We start from the raw sequence: 20,859 nt of genomic DNA, 5'->3' as shown, positions 1-20,859 counted from the left end.
GGAGTGTGGGGGTGGAGTGTGGGGGTGGAGTGTGGGGGTGGAGTGTGGGGTGGAGTGTGGGGGTGGAGTGTGGGGGTGGAGTGTGGGGGTGGAGTGTGGGGGTGGAGTGTGGGGTGGAGTGTGGGGGTGGAGTGTGGGGGTGGAGTGTGGGGTGGAGTGTGGGGTGGAGTGTGGGGGTGGAGTGTGGGGGTGGAGTGTGGGGGTGGAGTGTGGGGGTGGAGTGTGGGGTGGAAGTGTGGGGTGGAGTGTGGGGGTGGAGTGTGGGGGTGGAGTGTGGGGGTGGAAGTGTGGAGTTCTACGCTAAATGCTTTGTGGGGCTTTGACCCAACCTCACCATCGTGTGGCAACAGTGACGAATGAAACGAATGAAACGAATGAAACGCGTCCCGGCAAATTGGGCGAGAGCCGAGGCCGTCCCAAGCGGCGAGTCGGTTGCACGAGAGCAAGCGGCGCGCAACTGAGTCGCAAGAAAGTTGCCTGCAACCGATTGGCATGCAAGCGGGTTGCACGTAAGCAGGTTGCAACCATATTACGCGGAGGCAAGTTGCATTTAACCGAGTTGCATGCGACTGAGTTGCAACCGAGTTGCAGCGAAGTGACACGTAGCCGAGTCGCAAGCAACTGAGTGGCAACCAAGTTGCAGCGAAGTTGCACATAGCCGAGTTGCAAGCAACTGAGTGGCAACCAAGTTGCAGCGAAGTTGCACATAGCCGAGTTGCAAGCAACCGAGTGGCAACCAAGTTGCAGCAAAGTTACACGCAGCCGAGTTGCAAGCAACTGAGTAGTAACCAAGTAACCAAGTTGCAGCGAAGTTGCACGTAGCCGAGTTGCAAGCAACCGAGTGGCAACCAAGTTGCAGCGAAGTTACACGCAGCTGAGTCGCAAGCAACCGAGTGGCAACCAGGTTGCACGCAACCAAGTTGCACGCAACCGATCGCTCGGGTGTGGATCTGGCTCAGCGCTGGGTAGGGGCGACGGGTAAATTGGGGCGGTCGTTGCCGGCGACACACGCGACATCGCATTGATGACAAACAACAACCCGATCGGTGACGATACACGGGGGAATGGGGGGGGGGGGTTTCACTCGAATTCGACTCCATCTCCAGCGCAGGACGTGCCCCTGCATCCCCACCGCCAGGCGTTGCCGTCACCTGTGGGCACAACTGGAATGTAAAGCGTCGTGCCAAGGGGGGGTGACACCCCCCCAACCCCCAAAGTTAATTCAGGACACGTAGGGTTATTAAGAAAAAAATTGAATTAAAAAAAAAGTTTATTTATTTGACAAATGTTCCCACGGACTGTTCCGTGCGCACGAATGCGCGACGGGCGATTTCTGTTCTGAAATAAATGTGGGGCGTTTTATTTTATTCGGTTATACTGGTGTAGAGGTGATACGCGCTGGGATTAAGGATCGTATGCACAGTGCGTGATGATTGGCTGTGTAGGTGGTGACGCGCACTGACGGTGGAGGATCAGGGGTCAGCGCGGGGTCGTGGGTTACGGGGTACCGATTGGCTGTGGGCGGTGACGCGCTGAGAGGGAGTGATCAGGTGGCAGCGCAGTGTGATTGGTGGAGTAATGTTAACACGCGCTGGGGAAAGCGGATCGTAGAGAGAGTGCGTCGTGATTGGGTCATTAAGGAACGACGCTCACGTCGACGCCGCATCAGCTCCGTCCCTCGTGAGCAGGGGCTATAAAAGGGGATGCACACAGGCGTAAGGGCAGTGTGTAACCAGCGAAGAAGGAAGACGGGGATGAAGACCTAGAGCCCTGCGGTACCTAGCCCCGCTGTCCTAAGGGGACCGGGACTCTGTGTAACCCAGAGGCGAGTGTAGTGGGTGTAGCCATAGGTCTACACGAGCCGAATGTACTATGTGTAGCCAGGGCATAGGGCTTACACGAGTCGAGTGTATTGTGTAGCCAGAGGCATAGGGCTTACACGAGTCGAGTATATTGTGTGTAGCCAGAGGCATAGGGTCTACACGAGTCAAGTGTATCGGGTGTAGCCAGAGGCCTAGAGCTTACACGAGATTAGTGGAGTGTGTCGGAGGAAGAAGAGAGACCACACGTTGTATTGTGATACCTAAAGGATTTAATAAAAGTGTGTTACCCGTCAAGAAGTTCCTGCCGTCAATTCCCATACTTCAACTGGCGTCAGAAGTGAAACGGTCCTCCAAGCATGGATACAAGGAGGAACCGTCGGACCCACGGGATTGACCACGAGGACAACCTCGACGACGCGGGCCAGCGGGCATCAGGGGGTGAGGAAGAGGAGCTGCCCACGGGGCAGGATCCACCGACGGCGCCGGTCGAGCGACGGGGGACTGACACCGTGCTTCGCGAGGCACACTCCCGTCTGGCGGAGCTGCTGCTCGCCGCCGCGTCCATCTTGGCGGAGATCAGCTCGTCGGGAGGAGCGGGGACGGCGGCCGACGTGCTACAGGGTCGCCCTGCAGATTCCCGCCAAAACGATTTGGCGATTCCCGCCATTTCATCCGCTCCAACTTTTGGCGGGAACGGCCATCACCACGTGGCAGCGGTTCTCCATGCGCGGCCGCTGACGTCACCAACGCGCGCGGCGGACCGCCATCACACACCCGCCACTGGGGCCGCCATCTTACACACCGACGGGGGGGCAGAGAGGAAGCACGAGGAGGAGGACGACTTTATCTTTCAGCAGCGCCTTCCCACGTTGTCAGCATTCAAGGCGGAAGGCGGGGATTGGAGCCAATTTCAGCGCAGATTTTTGGCGCATCAAGAGATGTCCGCCTGGTCCGACGCTACGGCACTGCGGGCACTGCCTGCCATGCTGGACGACAACGCGCTCGCGGCCTTCACGTCCGCACGCAGGTCGGACCGCTCCACGCTCAAGGATGCGCTGGCTCTCATGGCCAAAGTCTACGGTCCTCCCTCGGCGTGCCGCCATCATTTCTACGCAAGACGGAAGGCGGACACGGAGACCGTGCTCGCCTACCGCACGGCGTTGCTCGCTCTCGCTGACGCCGCGTTCCCTCGTATGGACGAGGAGGGCCAAGATGCGATGGTTTTGGAGCAGCTGCTCAAGTTGGCGCAGGACCTGGGGGTCCCCATCAACACGGCCGACGACACCGATATTTCTTCATTACGGGTCGCCACGAGCATGCAAGCGCACGAGGTCCTTCAACGAAAGCAGGGGGTCGTCTGCAACGCTGCCGTGGCCTCAACTCCGGGTCCGGTTGACACCGTGCCCCAAGTCGTCAGCCCACGAGAGGACGCGTTCATCGCGGGACGAGCGGGGGACTGGAGGTCGGGGGGTCGTTCGCCTCTGCGAGCGGCCCGCAAGCTGGAGCAACCGAGATCTCCGACTACTGTCATCACCTGCTATAACTGCGGCCTTCGTGGCCACGTGGCCTCCGGTTGCCGCGCCCCACGTCAGCGCGCCATGGGACCTCGGCTGGACGACGACCAAGGCCCCAAGTCATCACTGCAAACCCCGGCAAGTCGCGGCACCTCACATGCTTGGCCCGCATACTCGACACGTATGGGTCGTCGCGTTGCGACGAGGGAGAGCCGAGTAGAGTTCGGGGATTCGGTTCGGAGAGGGGGGTTCGGCCGGGACCGGGGAGACATTAAATGGTCGGAATTGGGGCACAGAATAGTGGCTGCCTCAGCGGGTTCATCCGTCGTTACCGGATCGATTGATGGGGTCGAGGTCAGGGTGTTAGTGGACACGGGGGCATCGGCGACTATTATTTCGGATCTCATTTATAATATTCTCCCGGTACAATGTCGTCCGCTTCTTCCGGTGGATGTGCCATTTTACGCCGCTAACGGGGGATCGTTGGGCATTATCGGTCAGATTAGGGCGTCCATTTGCATTGGTGATATCAAATTGTCGGGACCCGTTTTCGTTTCATCTTCCCTGGCGGTTCCTTGCCTATTGGGCACTGATTTTTTGGCGAAAATGCCCATCAAAATTCTCATTGATCAGCGTTGCATTGAACTACCATCGGGTCGCCGTATTTCATTTTTGACGAGCCCTAATGTAATTCGGACGGCGTGCGCTACCATTCAGGCGTTAGCAACACAGACCGTGCACGTGCCCCCGGGTTCACAAATGTTGATTCCCCTCCGGTTACGGAAGCCATGGGGGAAGGAGGCCTCGGAACAGGCCATGCTTTTGGGTCCTTCTAATAGGGCTGTTGGAGGTCTCGATTTATCGGTGGCTCACACTTTGGTTGGGGCAGACAGGGATCCGTTTGTCATGGTTTTAAACGCTGGGGCGCGGCCGGCCGTCATTCAGCAGGGCACCGTGCTGGCTCACGCGGCACGGGTCCCTGCGGAGGAGAGGCTGGTTGCGCAGGCTGATCCGAGCCCCACGAATAGCGTACCATCAAAGGAGGACCTAGATTGGATTGATATGCTGTGCGCGGACTCTGACGATTTGTCAGCGCTACAGTTGGGTGCGTTGCGCGGGTTGCTGATTGAATTTTCGGATGTCTTCAGTAAACATAAGTATGATATCGGATGCACGGACCTGCTACGCCACCACATTGAAACGGGCGATGCGGCACCGGTCAGGCAAAATCCCTTCCGACTGAGTCCTGCTGAGAAGGAACATGTTCAGTCGGCAGTTAACGATATGCTGGAAGCCGACATTATTTCGCCTTCTTCCAGTCCTTGGGGAGCACCTATTGTGCTCGTTAAAAAGCAGGACGGGTCCCTGCGATTTTGCGTCGATTTCCGCCGCCTGAATAAGATCTCGGTGGCCGACGCGTATCCGCTCCCCAGGATGGACGAGTCTCTCGACGCATTGTCCGGTGCGCGATACTTTTCGACTCTTGATTTATTGTCCGGATTTTGGCAGTTGCCACTCGACGAGGAGTCTAAGCCTAAGACTGCATTCCGGACTCCAGGGGGCCTGTTTCAGTTTAACCGGTTACCCATGGGACTTCACTCCTCTCCTGCGACGTTTCAGCGTCTTATGGAATTGGTTTTGTCGGGCTTGCAGTGGGAGACGTGCCTCATTTACCTTGACGATGTCATTGTTTTCGGTAAAACGTTCGAAGAACACCTCCAGCGATTGAGAGGGGTGTTCTTGCGAATGCGATCGGCTAAATTAAAGTTTAAACCGGCCAAATGCCATCTTTTTCGTAAATCCGTGAGGTACTTGGGTCACATTGTCGACTCTTCGGGGATTTCTACCGATCCTGCGAAGACGGACTGTGTCAGTTCGTGGCCGACGCCCACGTCAGTGTCAGACGTGCGCAGTTTCATCGGTTTTGCTTCGTATTATCGCCGATTCGTTGAGCACTTCGCCACCATTGCAAAGCCCTTGCACGCTTTAACGGCAAAAGGAGTGAAGTTCCGGTGGGGACCGGAGGAGGAGGCTGCATTCTGCTCCCTCCGGGACGCCTTGGTAAGGGCCCCACCCTTGTGCTATCCGGACTTTGAGAGTCCCTTCTTGCTAGACACGGATGCTAGCAACACGGGCATTGGGGGAGTGCTGTCCCAAGTCGTTGGAGGGGTCGAACGGGTGGTCGCCTATGGTAGCAGGGTGTTGTCGCCGGCAGAGCAGCGCTACTGCGTCACCCGTCGTGAACTACTTGCCATTGTTTTTTTTGTACAACAATTCAGGCCATATCTCTATGGTCGTCATTTCACGGTCCGGACGGACCATGCGGCGCTCCAGTATTCATTACGGGTTGCCCAGCCCTCGGGCCAATTGTCGCGGTGGTTGGAAGTCCTCCAGGACTATCAGTTCACGACTACGTACCGTAAAGGGTTGCGACACACGAATGCCGATGCCCTGTCGCGGTTGTTGCCTTGTCACAAATGTGCGTGCTTATCGGGATCGGCGCGCTGTAAACCTCCGGTTACGGAAGGTAGGGAGGCGTTGGTTGCGACCGCGAGCACACCAATTGGGGATGGTCCCGCTACCCCAGGGGGTCAGGACTCGCTGCTCTCACTGTCGTTGATTGAGTGGGGCCGTCTCCAAATGGCGGACAGCTCCCTGCTGGCATTGCGCCGAAAGACGGAGGGTTCCGAAGGTAGCCACGACCGAACTGGCTCCTACGAGCTTAAGCAGGGCCTGTTGATGAGATGGGACAGTTTGTCCCGGCGGCATGCGATTGTGGTGCCTTCTGCTGTGAGGGGGAAGGTTGTCTTGGCCGCACACGAACGCCTCTTGCATTTGGGAGTTAACAAAACGCTTGCCCTGCTTCAGCGTGACTATTATTGGCCGGGAATGGGGGGTGACGTGGTGAATATTCTGAAGGGTTGTGTTGAGTGCGCCAGACGGAAACCACCGCCCGTGGCAGCTAATCCACCGCTGCAATCTATTCAGGTCTCGCGCACTAACGAGCTCGTTGCACTCGATATTCTGGGGCCCTTTCCGGTCACGCCTAGGGGTAATAAGTACCTGTTGGTGGGGGTCGAATATTTTACCCGGTGGCCTATGGCGTGGCCACTCGCCAACCAGTCGGCGGCGGCTGTGACGGACGCCTTTGTCCAGGGCTACGTCCTGGACAAGGGGGCTCCCGAACGCTTGCTGACTGACCAAGGGAAAAATTTTTCGAGTAAATTACTGCAGGAGGTGTGCGACCTGTTGGGTACCAAAAAGGTGCGTACCTCCCCGTACCACCCGCAGACGGACGGGATGGTGGAGAGGCTTAACAGGACATTGACCTCTATGCTGTGCCAGCAGGTGTGTGAGTCGCATGTTGATTGGGACCTGCAGGTCCCTGGGGTCCTTGCCGCGTATAGAATGGCCCCCCATGCAGCTACGGGGTTTTCCCCGTTTTTTCTAATGTACGGTCGGGAAGCCGACCCGCCCATGGAAACGCAGCTGGGTCTGCCCGCACCACGAACTAATTCTAAATTGGCAGAGCATATTAAATTTAATATTCATAAACTGACAGAGGCAAGGGAGGCCGCACGGCTTAATTCGCGGGCTCGCCAAATTGCGAACGAGCGGTTGCGGGCACGGAAGGTGTCCGTGCACAATTGGGAACCAGGTGACAAGGCCTGGCTGCATTGCCCTCAGGCACCTTTGGCCACGTCGCCTAAATTGTTGAAGCCGTGGCGGGGACCCGTGGAGGTCGTGCGGGTGGCACGCCCCCAGTGCGTTCAGATAAAATGGGGGAAACGCCGTTGGTACGTCCACCCCTCCCGACTGAAACCGTTCTCGCCTCCGTATGGCCTCCCCTTGTGTCGTGAGGGCCGAGCATGTGACGTGACCGACGACCCTGAGGGGGAATTGTCCTTGCCTGCTCCTCACATGTCTCCGCCTGATCCGCTCCCAGGTGTCTCGGAACTGACTGCTGCCGACCACCGGCGGCCGGATCTTCACGGCGGGGCCGGTCCTTCCAGGCCCGACCCGTGCCGTCTAGAGCTGCCGGAGACACCGGACGGTCGCCAACGTCCCGTTCCATACGACGGACCGGCCAGACGGACTCGCGCTAGGTCGCGCTACTTTGTGTAACCTACCACGTGCGGAGTCGAGGCAGCCGGAGCGCCTCGGCACTGCGTGGGTCACAGTGACACTTGGCGCGTTCGTTTTACGGTGTTCGCTTTTATTGTGTTGTTCGTCGGGCTGTATATTGCTTCATATTTAAGGTTGTGTTATGTTGTTGTTGTTGTGTTACGGGGCACACTGGGATGTGGAGTTCTTTATTACTGCGTTGCGTTATGTTGTGTTGTAGGTTAACAGCCGGGCCGGCTGCAAGCTATGTGGGAGGGGGTGATGTAGAGGTGATACGCGCTGGGATTAAGGATCGTATGCACAGTGCGTGATGATTGGCTGTGTAGGTGGTGACGCGCGCTGACGGTGGAGGATCAGGGGTCAGCGCGGGGTCGTGGGTTACGGGGTACCGATTGGCTGTGGGCGGTGACGCGCTGAGAGGGAGTGATCAGGTGGCAGCGCAGTGTGATTGGTGGAGTAATGTTAACACGCGCTGGGGAAAGCGGATCGTAGAGAGAGTGCGTCGTGATTGGGTCATTAAGGAACGACGCTCACGTCGACGCCGCATCAGCTCCGTCCCTCGTGAGCAGGGGCTATAAAAGGGGATGCACACAGGCGTAAGGGCAGTGTGTAACCAGCGAAGAAGGAAGACGGGGATGAAGACCTAGAGCCCTGCGGTACCTAGCCCCGCTGTCCTAAGGGGACCGGGACTCTGTGTAACCCAGAGGCGAGTGTAGTGGGTGTAGCCATAGGTCTACACGAGCCGAATGTACTATGTGTAGCCAGGGCATAGGGCTTACACGAGTCGAGTGTATTGTGTAGCCAGAGGCATAGGGCTTACACGAGTCGAGTATATTGTGTGTAGCCAGAGGCATAGGGTCTACACGAGTCAAGTGTATCGGGTGTAGCCAGAGGCCTAGAGCTTACACGAGATTAGTGGAGTGTGTCGGAGGAAGAAGAGAGACCACACGTTGTATTGTGATACCTAAAGGATTTAATAAAAGTGTGTTACCCGTCAAGAAGTTCCTGCCGTCAATTCCCATACTTCACTGGTAAGAACCTCCTGGTTACACCAGCCCACAGGGGATTATTGTGTCCGTCCGTCCGTCGTGCAGGGAGGGGCTGGGTGGGGAGGGAGGGGCTGGGTGGGGAGGGGCTGGGTGGGGAAGGTAGGGCTGGGTGGGGAGGGTGGGGAGGGGCTGGGTGGGGAGGGTGGGGGGGGGCTGGGTGGGGTGGGTGAGGAGGGGCTGGGTGGGGAGGGGCTGGGTGGGGAGGGGCTGGTCACCCCGTGGTGCCCTTATAAAACTCAACGTTTAACCTACTCACGCCGGCTTGTGCCCGCCCTCACAGTCGGGAATATTTGCGGAATACACCACGCCGCCGTTGACCCTGGCCATTGACCGAGCAACCCAACGTTCCTACCAGCTCCCCCCGCAGGAATGTGTTAATGTTACCACTGCCCCTCGTTCAGCGCTTGTGAACAACCAATTGAGCGCTGTCGTCTTTAGCCGAGGTTTATTTTGCCTTTTCCGTTTTGAAAATCGTCATCCGAAATAGGAGGAAGAAAAATGCACGACTAATAACGATACGAGGTCAAATATTAACTTGAATACATAATCAACAAAAATTAATGGCAGTGATAAAATAAATGAAACAACACCGTGTGGCCTGACGTTGGGGGCCATCCTGTATATATCACTTCAGAATCAGTGGCATACATTTTATTTACTCGACATCATCGTTGCGTTACGACTTACAAACCGTTCGACTTGGTGAGATGTTAACTACCTCGCCTGGTTTACAGGAGGTCGTGGGTTCGATCCCGACCCTGACACCTGCTGTTGTATATTTGGAGTTTGCGTCTCTCCCTCTCATCATCATCATCATCACGGTGGCTAGGAGATGTTAACTACCTCGCCTGGTCTACAGGAGGTCGTGGATTCGATCCCGACCCTGACGCCTGCTGCTGAATATTTGGAGTTTGCGTGTCTTTCTCCCTCTCATCATCATCATTACAGTGGCTAGGAGATGTTAACTACCTCACTTGGTCTACAGGAGGTCGTGGATTCGATCCCGACCCTGACGACTGCTGCTGTATATTTGGAGTTTGCGTGTCTCTCTCTCTCTCATCATCATCATCACGGTGGCTAGGAGATGTTAACTACCTCGCCTGGTCTACAGGAGGTCGTGGATTCGATCCCGACCCTGACGACTGCTGCTGTATTTTTGGAGTTTGCGTGTCTCTCTTGTTCCCCATGGTCGCGTGCTTTGGAATACGACGCGCTTGCGAGAACTTGTATGGGTCGTGATGAGTCACCGTGTACCCGCGTAGACCCCCCGTTCACGACTGAAACAAAGTGCCACTCCTCAGTCTGCCTGTACAGTAGATCTCGTTCAGTGCACAACCCTTAATTTATTTACGCATTTATTTTAACATATGTATGCATTTTAGTAATAAGTAGTGTCTAAATTATTTTATACAATCCCATGAATGTATAAAGTGCCATATACAATTTCATTTCTTATACTCTGGAACGGATTCTTTCCTTTCCCTTTATTTCTTATGGGAAAAATTCGTTTGGTACACGTCATTTTCGGTATAAGTCCTACCACCTTCTGGAACGAATTAACGACGTGTACCGAGATACGACTGTAAACTGGAAACGGAACCGGACCTCGAGCGGCCGGGCGGGCGGGCGGGCGGTCCGCATTCGAACCGCGGCGGGACAAGCACTCACATGGGTAAGTGGAGGCTGCCGTCTTCCCACTTGCTCGCCTTCCCATTGCTCTGACTCAGCGCTTGCTCTGTGGCGAGTCAGCAGGCACACACACACAGACACATAGACACACACAGACACACACAGACACACACACACAGACACACACATGTGGTGCCACAGCGACGGGGCCGCTCTGCCGAGCCAGGGAGCCGCCCGGCTTCCCCCACCGCACTGCCCCCCATCACCCGCCCCACATAAGCACACACCCGCACGCATCCCCCCCCCCCCCCCATAGAGCTGGAAGGGAAGGTTACCTGATCGACCGGTTTTTATCCGAGAGACCCTTATCGGGATTAATTCTCACGGTTTCCGGCGATCAGGGAATTGGATGACCTCCCCCGTGCTACGTGGTACCGCGGCGCTGCTGCCGGCCTTAATATGGTGTGGTCGCGGCGTGGGGCATTCGGCCACCGCGGTTGAGGCGCATTTCCCCCCACACACACCCCCACGAGTCGACGGGGCAAGCACGGGAGGCACGAGACAGCATGAATAGCGGGGTCACAGGGGCTGTTGCGCATAGTCATGGAGGGTTGGGATAATTGCGCTTGAGCGCGCAGGCCCTATTGTTAGGGAGGGTAAGGGATTAATTAGGATTTACGCCTTGCACGCAGCACACTGATTAGCATATCAACAGCGCCTGGGGACTGCCGTGCGCGGGCTTGGGGTGCACGAGCCCATTGTTCAGCGCAGCATCCCCTTTGGAGGTAGGGAGGATAAATAGAGGGGCGCAGAGGGAAAATAGCCCCTTCTCTCCAGGCCAGCGGACCAGCAGGACTTCCAGCCAGCGACCCGGACGTCCGTGCGACGCATCGAGGTACGCTGTTAGCGCAGAGAGCAGCGAACCTCCGCGGGCACCAAGCAGTGAGTGGGGAGGTGAAGTAGGGTATCGTAAGCCGATAAATAGGGAATAAGTACAGGTTTAGTGGAATAGGCCAGCCTCGTCGACTCACTGATTCCACATCAATTCGCAGGTAGCATATAATAAATCATTAATAGTGAAGCGTGGTCTCGCGTGATCTTGTCGTGCGGTGTGAGCGTGTGGGTGCGCTGTGTGCACAGTGGTTCGCCACGTGAGTGAGCGCTGCGCGGAGCTGAGCGCGCGGGTTGCGTGTGGGAACGCGTGTGGTACTGTGTGTGCGTAAGCTCGCGGCGTGCGTAATAGGCGTACCCCAGGTGCGCGATCATAACGCAAGCGGCCAGCAGACGGCGAGCGCTGCGCAGAGCGGCGCAAGAGTGGGTGTCGCGTGTGTTCACTCCGTGTGTGATACAGGTGCGCGATCATAACTTGCGTAGTTGGTGTGGAGTTGGAGTGCACGGAGCGGCGTGTGTGTGTGTGCATACGTTCGTTACATGTCGGATACGGATGCGCATTGGTAACGTGCCGCACAGGGCTATACTGCGAGCACGGCGTTTGATTGACGATGATGTGCGCACGTATGCTCGCAGCGTGGGAGCGCGGCGCGAGGCTGTAACAGTAGGGGCGTCGCATTCGAATGCCGGCGAAACCGTAGCGAGTAATAGGGAGGTGGGGTAACGTAAACGGAATAGGGGATGCAGGCGGGAGGGACCCCGGGGGCCAACGGCCCCCACAAATTGGTGTCGGAAGCGGTACGGACCCCCGCGTTACCTCACGCTAAAATAAGACTAATATTTACCGGCCCGGGGGCCCCTTCGTGGAAGGCATTCGCCCGCAATCTCTTAGGGGCCAAGGAAATTAATGGATGGACGGACGCGCAGGCAGTACGTCAACTTAATATGAATCTTGATGGGCGGGCAGCCGATTTTGTAGAAGCGTTACCCGCGAGCGCACAGACACAGCTAGAGGAGCTGATGCGCCGACTCGATCAGCGTTTCGGCACGCGTGACGAGGAGGAAGCAAAATCGGCCTTAGAGGCGCGCCGTCGCCAACCTGGCGAAGATCTACGTGATTACGCCGAGGATGTGCGCGAGTTAACAAAGATCGCACGCCCGGGGTACGCAACTGATGTTATTGAGGAACTGGCCGCCGAGAAAATCCAGCGGTACCTGTCTCGCACGGCGTGGTGGCAGCCAGACATAGCTGCCCACGTCTTCCCTTTAACGCCCTTGTCGAGCGCGCACGTAAGTGTGAAAGAATTCACAGCGAACGCGCGCAGCTCCGGGGGCTGGGACGAGAGCGCGTCATTGCGAGCCTGCTCTCGGAAGACGAGGAGGAGGAACAGGAGCTCGCGAGGACGGTAAGGGGCCGGGAAAGAGAGCCTCCAGTGTCCCGCGAGACAACCCCGGGATGGGTTGCCGGTATACAAACGGGTATAAAGGATGTCTCCGGCCAGGTAACCCAGGTACGCGAGGAAACAGATACAAATATGACCCAACTGCAATCCTCCGTTGAGAACCATCCGATCCGAGATGGGGGAACTAGACTCCACAGGTAGGAGGGCTAACTGGAAGGATAGCGCGACTTAGAGCAGAGTATGAGCAGCAGCGCACTGGGGGAGGAGGGAGTGGGCAGAGAGCCCACTACGGAGCCGCCACCCCTCCCCGGGCATGTTATATGTGCGATCGCCGAGGGCATCTAGTGAGGGACTGTCCTCAGGTCGCCCGAGCTAGACAAGAGCTAAGGTCAAACACTAAGGCCCCCCTAGAGAGGGGACCACCGGGGGGTGAAATCGACGTAGCCCCGACACAAACAAGCTGTGAGAATAATGGCGAGCGAGTGATCTCCACACAGGTTCCAGCAACAACGCCCACAGAAACGGTGACTCCTGGCGACTGGCTGCGGGAGCTGGTGGCGGGGATCACGGGGGCCACGTCGCTGGTGGAAGGGGAGGTAATGCTAACTCCTCACCCGGAGTTGGCAAAACGGTATGGGGTTGTGGGATCCGCCACGTTGGTAAACGCAGATGGGGACCGATTGTTTATGCGGATGTTTAACCCCCACAATACCCCAGCGATACTGCGACGGCGCACCCCGATAGCCACAGTACACCCCCTGCACGCACGCCACTCTAACGACTCGGTGTTCGCACTCTGGGCTGAGGACCCCGGTCGTCCTGAGGGTGAGCAGGACCTGGCCTGGCGAGTCGGCCCGACTCCCCGAGCCGAGGTCGTTCCCCTGCTCGACGCGTTACATGTACCATGGGCGGATTTACCTAAGGGAGAGGGCGATCGGCTGCGCGAGTTACTGCGGGAGTATGCCGACGTGTTCAGTGAACACGACTCGGACGTGGGTCGGACCGATCTTGTTAAGCACCAAATTGACACCGGTGCAGCCCGACCCATCAAACTCCCTGCGTACCGAGTGGGCGCACCCGAACGCGCCCAAATCAAAGAGGCAGTTGGGGACATGCTTCGCGATAACATAATTCAGCCCTCGGCGAGCCCCTGGTCAGCCCCAGTGGTACTAGTAACGAAAAAGGATGGGTCAACCCGGTTCTGCGTCGATTACCGTAAACTAAATGCAGTCACGCTCGGCGATGCCTTCCCCATACCCCGCATCGACGACACCTTCGACAGCCTCGCCGGAGCGCGATATTTTTCCACCCTCGATCTCGCGTCCGGGTACTGGCAGGTGGAGATGGCGGAGGAGGATCGGCCGAAAACCGCATTCACCACCCCGATGGGCCTGTTTGAGTTTCGAGTGTTGCCGTTCGGACTCACTAACGCGCCCGCGACGTTCCAGCGGTTGATGGAGTTGGTGATGCGGGGCTTGCAGTGGGAACAGTGCCTGATTTACTTGGACGATGTGATAGTGTTCAGTAGATCTTTGTCTGAGCATTGGTCCAGGCTTCGCGAGGTGTTCCAGCGACTGCGAGCGGCTCATCTCAAGCTCAAGCCACGTAAGTGTTACATCGCACAACGCGAGGTGGGGTACCTCGGGCATCGCGTCAGCGAGGCAGGCGTGCGCACCGATCCGGAGAAGGTACGCGCCGTAGTGGAGTGGCCACGGCCAAGGAATCTGACGGAGACCAGATCATTTTTGGGGCTCGCCACCTATTATCGTCGATTTGTAAAGGGATTCAGCGAGATTGCACGCCCTCTCACCCAACTCACCTCCCCTAAGCACCCCTACCAGTGGACGGGGGCCTGCCAGACGGCCTTCACCACTCTCAAAGATCACCTCACCCACGCCCCCACCCTCGCTTTCCCCGATTTTACCACCGATTTTATTTTGGACACCGACGCCTGCAGCAGCGGGCTGGGCGCGGTGTTGTCACAGGTACAGGATGGAACGGAACGAGTCATCGCGTACGCCAGCCGGACCTTGAGTGGGGCCGAGCTGAACTATTGCGTGACCCGCCAAGAGTTGTACGCCGTGATTTTCGCATGCAAACAGTTCCGGCCGTATTTGTACGGCAGGAGATGTCGCGTCCGCACTGACCATTATGCTCTGCAGTTTCTTCTTACATTCAAGGAGCCGCGGGGGCAGATGGCCCGGTGGTTGGCGCAGTTGCAGGAGTACAACCTGCAAATCGAGTATCGGGCTGGCCGGACGCATGCAAACGCGGACGCCTTGTCGAGGCGACCCACGGTGTACGCCGAGACGAGGGCGGAGGAGGCCTGCCCGTGTTTCACGGGGGGACGCTGCCGGCAGGCAACGGACCCCCGAGAGGCCGCGGCCACTGACCCCCCCCCAGCGAGAGAGAGTGCAGTGTGCGCCACGGAAACGCTCACAGGTGGCACTGAGGATCCCGTCGACCGCCCGGCAAGCGCGGGACCCGCGGCTCGGGACCCGATTGGACGGATCCAGGAGGACGTCGGCTGCGCCTTCCCGGGCCTAAACGACGAGCAGCTGAGACAGACCCAGCAGCGAGATCCGGATCTGGCGGCAGTGGAGGCGGCACTGCGGGAGGAAAAGAGCGCCCTACCAGGACCCTGGAGCGGTTTGTATGCCCGGTTGTGTGTGCAGAACGGAGTGGTACGGGAGTTAACCGAGGCCGGCCAGCCGGGGTGCATCTGTGTCCTGCCCAGGTGCGACCCCAGCTGCTACGGCTGGTGCATGACCACCCACTCGGGGGCCACGATGGGGAACGACGTACTCGAGAGACCCTGCGTCGCCAGTATCTCTGGCCCAAATTGGCACAAGACGTGGCGGCCTGGGTACAGGGCTGCCGCGCCTGTCAGCAGTGCGGGCCGAAACCGGCACGATACCAGGTACCCCTAAGGCCGTTCCGCGTCAGCCGCACGAATCAGCTGGTCGGGATCGACCTACAGGGGCCATTCCCGCGATCCCATCGAGGCAACCGATATATCCTAGTCGCAGTAGAGTATTTCACCCGCTACCCCGTGGCAGTGGCCATCCCTGATAAAACGGCCTTGGTGGTGGCCCGGGCATTTGTGGAACACTACGTACTTAAGCACGGGATCCCAGAACGAGTCCTCACCGACCAGGGTAGCGAGTTCGAGGCCGAGTTGTTCCAGGCACTGTGCCGAGAGTTCGGAATCCAGAAGGACCGAACCACAGCGTACCACCCCCAGGCGAACGGGATGGTGGAGCGCATGAATCAGACCTTATCGGGGAAACTCAAACGTATGGCGGCCGCAAATCAACGGGATTGGGATGAACACCTCCCCTACGCCCTTTTCGCCTACGCCACCACCGTACACACGTCGACGGGACAAACCCCGTTTTTAATGATGTTCGGCCGTGAGTCTCGTTTACCCGCAGATCTGCTATTCGGCGTCCCTTCCCCCCAGCCGGCGGAGGGAAGCCGCCCCGTGGAACACCTGTTGGAGACCCTACGAGAAGCCCGAGGCCGAGCATACCCGCAAGGGGAAGCCGCGCATCGGCGGCAGGAACAGGGCACCCGACCCCGCATGGAACCCCCCTTATTCCTGACAGGTGCTAAGGTGTGGCTACACACCCCTCGCGTCGGGGCCGGGCAGGTGGGGAAACTGACGACCTACTGGCGGGGACCCTGGACCGTGGTGCGACAGATCTCCCCCTGGACGGTACTAATTGATGGCGGGGAGAGGGGTCGAGAGACGGTGGTCAATGTCCGCCGCTTAAAACCGTGGAAAGCGGCCCCGGCGAGAGAGAACCCCGTCACCCGAAGGCCCCGAAACCCCGGAGTACCCGCATCCCCCGTGCCCGGGGGCCTCGCGCAGTATATGGGCCCCACGGAGCCCAGGGCTCCGAGGGGCCCCGGGCGGGGCCGGGGGCGACGAGGACGGCGACCCTTAAACCCCACCGCCTCTGAGTTTGTTCCCCAGCCCGCAGGTGCCAGGGGCCGAGGGGAGCCGTTGGAATGGAGGAGGAGACCACCGCCGGAGCCCCAGGAGACGGAGCCGCCACCCCCGAGGCCAGCCACAAGGGCCGGGCGAATCCCGCGGACCCCGCGGCGATACCTCGTGGGGGCAACCCAGGCGAGGTGCTCGAGTCAACCCGGGACGGGGACTGGCACCCCGGGGGGCTATGTGGTGCCACAGCGACGGGGCCGCTCTGCCGAGCCAGGGAGCCGCCCGGCTTCCCCCACCGCACTGCCCCCCATCACCCGCCCCACATAAGCACACACCCGCACGCATCCCCCCCCCCCCCCCCATAGAGCTGGAAGGGAAGGTTACCTGATCGACCGGTTTTTATCCGAGAGACCCTTATCGGGATTAATTCTCACGGTTTCCGGCGATCAGGGAATTGGATGACCTCCCCCGTGCTACGTGGTACCGCGGCGCTGCTGCCGGCCTTAATATGGTGTGGTCGCGGCGTGGGGCATTCGGCCACCGCGGTTGAGGCGCATTTCCCCCCACACACACCCCCACGAGTCGACGGGGCAAGCACGGGAGGCACGAGACAGCATGAATAGCGGGGTCACAGGGGCTGTTGCGCATAGTCATGGAGGGTTGGGATAATTGCGCTTGAGCGCGCAGGCCCTATTGTTAGGGAGGGTAAGGGATTAATTAGGATTTACGCCTTGCACGCAGCACACTGATTAGCATATCAACAGCGCCTGGGGACTGCCGTGCGCGGGCTTGGGGTGCACGAGCCCATTGTTCAGCGCAGCATCCCCTTTGGAGGTAGGGAGGATAAATAGAGGGGCGCAGAGGGAAAATCGCCCCTTCTCTCCAGGCCAGCGGACCAGCAGGACTTCCAGCCAGCGACCCGGACGTCCGTGCGACGCATCGAGGTACGCTGTTAGCGCAGAGAGCAGCGAACCTCCGCGGGCACCAAGCAGTGAGTGGGGAGGTGAAGTAGGGTATCGTAAGCCGATAAATAGGGAATAAGTACAGGTTTAGTGGAATAGGCCAGCCTCGTCGACTCACTGATTCCACATCAATTCGCAGGTAGCATATAATAAATCATTAATAGTGAAGCGTGGTCTCGCGTGATCTTGTCGTGCGGTGTGAGCGTGTGGGTGCGCTGTGTGCACAGTGGTTCGCCACGTGAGTGAGCGCTGCGCGGAGCTGAGCGCGCGGGTTGCGTGTGGGAACGCGTGTGGTACTGTGTGTGCGTAAGCTCGCGGCGTGCGTAATAGGCGTACCCCAGGTGCGCGATCATAACGCAAGCGGCCAGCAGACGGCGAGCGCTGCGCAGAGCGGCGCAAGAGTGGGTGTCGCGTGTGTTCACTCCGTGTGTGATACAGGTGCGCGATCATAACTTGCGTAGTTGGTGTGGAGTTGGAGTGCACGGAGCGGCGTGTGTGTGTGTGCATACGTTCGTTACATGTCGGATACGGATGCGCATTGGTAACGTGCCGCACAGGGCTATACTGCGAGCACGGCGTTTGATTGACGATGATGTGCGCACGTATGCTCGCAGCGTGGGAGCGCGGCGCGAGGCTGTAACAGTAGGGGCGTCGCATTCGAATGCCGGCGAAACCGTAGCGAGTAATAGGGAGGTGGGGTAACGTAAACGGAATAGGGGATGCAGGCGGGAGGGACCCCGGGGGCCAACGGCCCCCACACACACACAGACACACACACAGACACACACACAGACACACAGACACACACACACAGACACACACACAGACACACATACACAGACACACACACAGACACACAGACACACACACACACAGACACACACACAGACACACAGACACACACAGACACACACACACAGACACACACACGGGGAGAGAGAGCGCACGCACGCGCACGTGTGTAGCGGTTAGCGCTACGCTGCGCTATGAACCCGGCGACCCGAGTTCGATTCCCGCTCACGGCCAACACCGGTGACGATTATTTGAACCGGTCCTGGGCATCCCCTAGGTCGACTCAGCCTCAAATGAGTACCTGGTGCGGTGTATAAACATCACCACTAGGGAGACAAAGGCGGTCGGGCGTGGTGCTGGCTACCCACCCCCTCGTGTACCGTTGCGGCCTTCATAGGTGCTCGCTAACAGCACTTGCCCCTACAGTCTGTTAAGGTTATACGGGGGATCGTTGTCCTTGTGTCCCTATGTGTACATGTCCCTGTGTGTGTGTGTGCTGATCTCAAGCGCTTACCGATGTCAGCCGATCGTCCCATGAGGCCGTAGAACTCATCGGGACTTTCTGAAGTGCACAGCGAGAGAGCGACATCAGCATTGCGTGGCAATAGAGGATCGACGCGGCACGCGTGCAACTATAATTACCGTGATAATACTCAACACTTCAAATACTCTACTGCACCATCTCCGCACGGTATTCGCTGGCTCTCATAGAGACGGGGGGGGGCTACTCAGAGGCGTCAGGAGGAGGAACCACAGACTACATTATGAAAAACTATTCTTTTTACTTTACCTGGTAAGGCTCACTGAGCTGTCGTTCTCGTTTTCAGAAGCGATCTGGCTATCACAAATGCTAGCTCAACTAAGTGGCCTACCATGTGGAAATGTACAGCAGCCAAATACTCTAAATGTGGAGAGAAAAAAAAACCGACGGACCCAGAGGAAAATCCACGCGACCACGGGGAGAGAGACACCGCAAACTCCAAATATACAGCAGCAGGCGTCAGGGTCGGGATGGAACCCACGACCTCCTGTGTACCAAGCGAGGTAGTTAACATCTCCTAGCCACCGTGATGATGATGAGAGAGAGAGACACGCAAACTCCAAATATACAGCAGCAAGCGTCAGGGTCGGGATCGAACCCACGACCTCCTGTACACCATGCGAGGTAGTTAACATCTCCTCCCCACCGTGATGATAATGATGAGAGAGAGACACGCAAACTCCAAATATACAGCAGCAGGCGTCAGGGTCGGGATCGAACCCACGACCTTCTGTACACCAGGCGAGGTAGTTAACATCTCCTCGCCACCGTGATAATGATGATGAGAGAGAGACACGCAAACTCCAAATATACAGCAGCAGGCGTCAGGGTCGGGATCGAACCCACGACCTCCTGTACACCAGGCAAGGTAGTTAACATCTCCTAGCCACCGTGGCGCCCAGACGAGCTTCGCGACGAGGAGCCGGGCGCTACCAACAATTGCTCCAAGCTCTGCGGTCCTCTACATATGAAGGTGTCAACGGCCAATTAACGCAGCAGGAGACCGGAGCACCTGGAGAAAAATGCATGCGTGTGATGGGGGAGGGGGGGACACACTCTGTCCTCACTCTTTGGTTCTTTCGTAAAAGTCACGTAGGTAGAAATACAACAACAAAAAATCACGACGTTTCGAACGCAACACAAGCGGTCGTCTTCAGGTGAATATTGCGATAGCTGCGATGTCTGCTGCGAGCAGCACGATGTCTGCTGCCTTGTGCTCGTCAGTATCTGAACGTGTGGAGATTAGTCCACACTGGGCTGTACCGCCCTTATCTTGGCAAGCCGGTGTAGGACACCTACTCCTCCTCCTCGACGATGACCCATGGATCGGGAGTTTCACAACATTGGTGTGTGCGGTGAGCCACCAACCCTCACCGCTGCTGCTGCTGCCTGAGCAGAGCTGGACTATAGACAGACACGTGCAGCAGCGCAGCCACCAACACCACCACCGCTACCACCACCACCGCCACTACCACCACCGGCACTCCCACCACCACCACTGCTACCACCACCACCACCGGTACCACCGCCACTACCACCACCACTACCACCGCCACTACCACCGCCGCCACCATCACCACCACTGCCACCACCACCGCCACTACCACCACCACCACCACTGTCGCCGCTACCAACACCACCACCACCGCCGCCGCCACCGCGACCACCACCGCCACCACCACCACCACCACCGCCACCACCGCTACCACCGCCGCCGCCGCTACTACCGCCACCGCCGCCACCGCCACCACCATCACCACCACCACCGGCACCACCAGCAGGCTAAAGGGGCAACCCGCGCGTTACAAATTCTCAGGTCACTAAATCGACTGCAGGGTGCAAACTTACTTTTCTGAAGAACGGGGAAGATGTCTTCTTGTTCGTCTGTGGGAGGGAGACGCGGGAGGGAGACGAGTCCATGAGTAACGGGAGATGAGTCCATGAGTAACGGGAGATGAGTCCATGAGTAACGGGAGATGAGTCCATGAGCAACGGGAGATGGCCGAGAAGCCTCATGCCTTCTAGCCTGGAGTGGAACTATTTTAAAAAACGATTTAAAACTATCAACAAATTTATTTATTTATTTAACCAGATAAGTCCGACTAAGTTGCTATAATAGCTCTTTTTCAGAAGCGACCTGGCCAACGAAAATGATAGCGCACACGAAGTGGCTTATCGTCACCA

The 20,859-nt window shown here is 58.0% G+C and overlaps 1 long non-coding RNA gene across 1 annotated transcript; it reads right to left on the bottom strand.

The window, feature by feature from the left end:
• Window positions 1-289: 289 nt before the first annotated feature.
• On the bottom strand, window positions 290-20,560 carry LOC133358308 (uncharacterized). The gene is made up of 4 exons (XR_009757045.1): window positions 20,524-20,560; window positions 18,649-18,696; window positions 10,180-10,246; window positions 290-1,151 (listed from the first exon to the last, which is right to left on the bottom strand). It is a non-coding gene; the product is annotated as an uncharacterized LOC133358308 (long non-coding RNA).
• Window positions 20,561-20,859: the final 299 nt, after the last annotated feature.

Source organism: Lethenteron reissneri, chromosome 61, assembly GCF_015708825.2.
Source record: "Lethenteron reissneri isolate LAM-NWPU_2019-01 chromosome 61, ASM1570882v1, whole genome shotgun sequence".
NCBI classification, from domain to species: domain Eukaryota; kingdom Metazoa; phylum Chordata; class Hyperoartia; order Petromyzontiformes; family Petromyzontidae; genus Lethenteron; species Lethenteron reissneri.
This window is presented reverse-complemented; position numbering and strand designations above follow the sequence as displayed.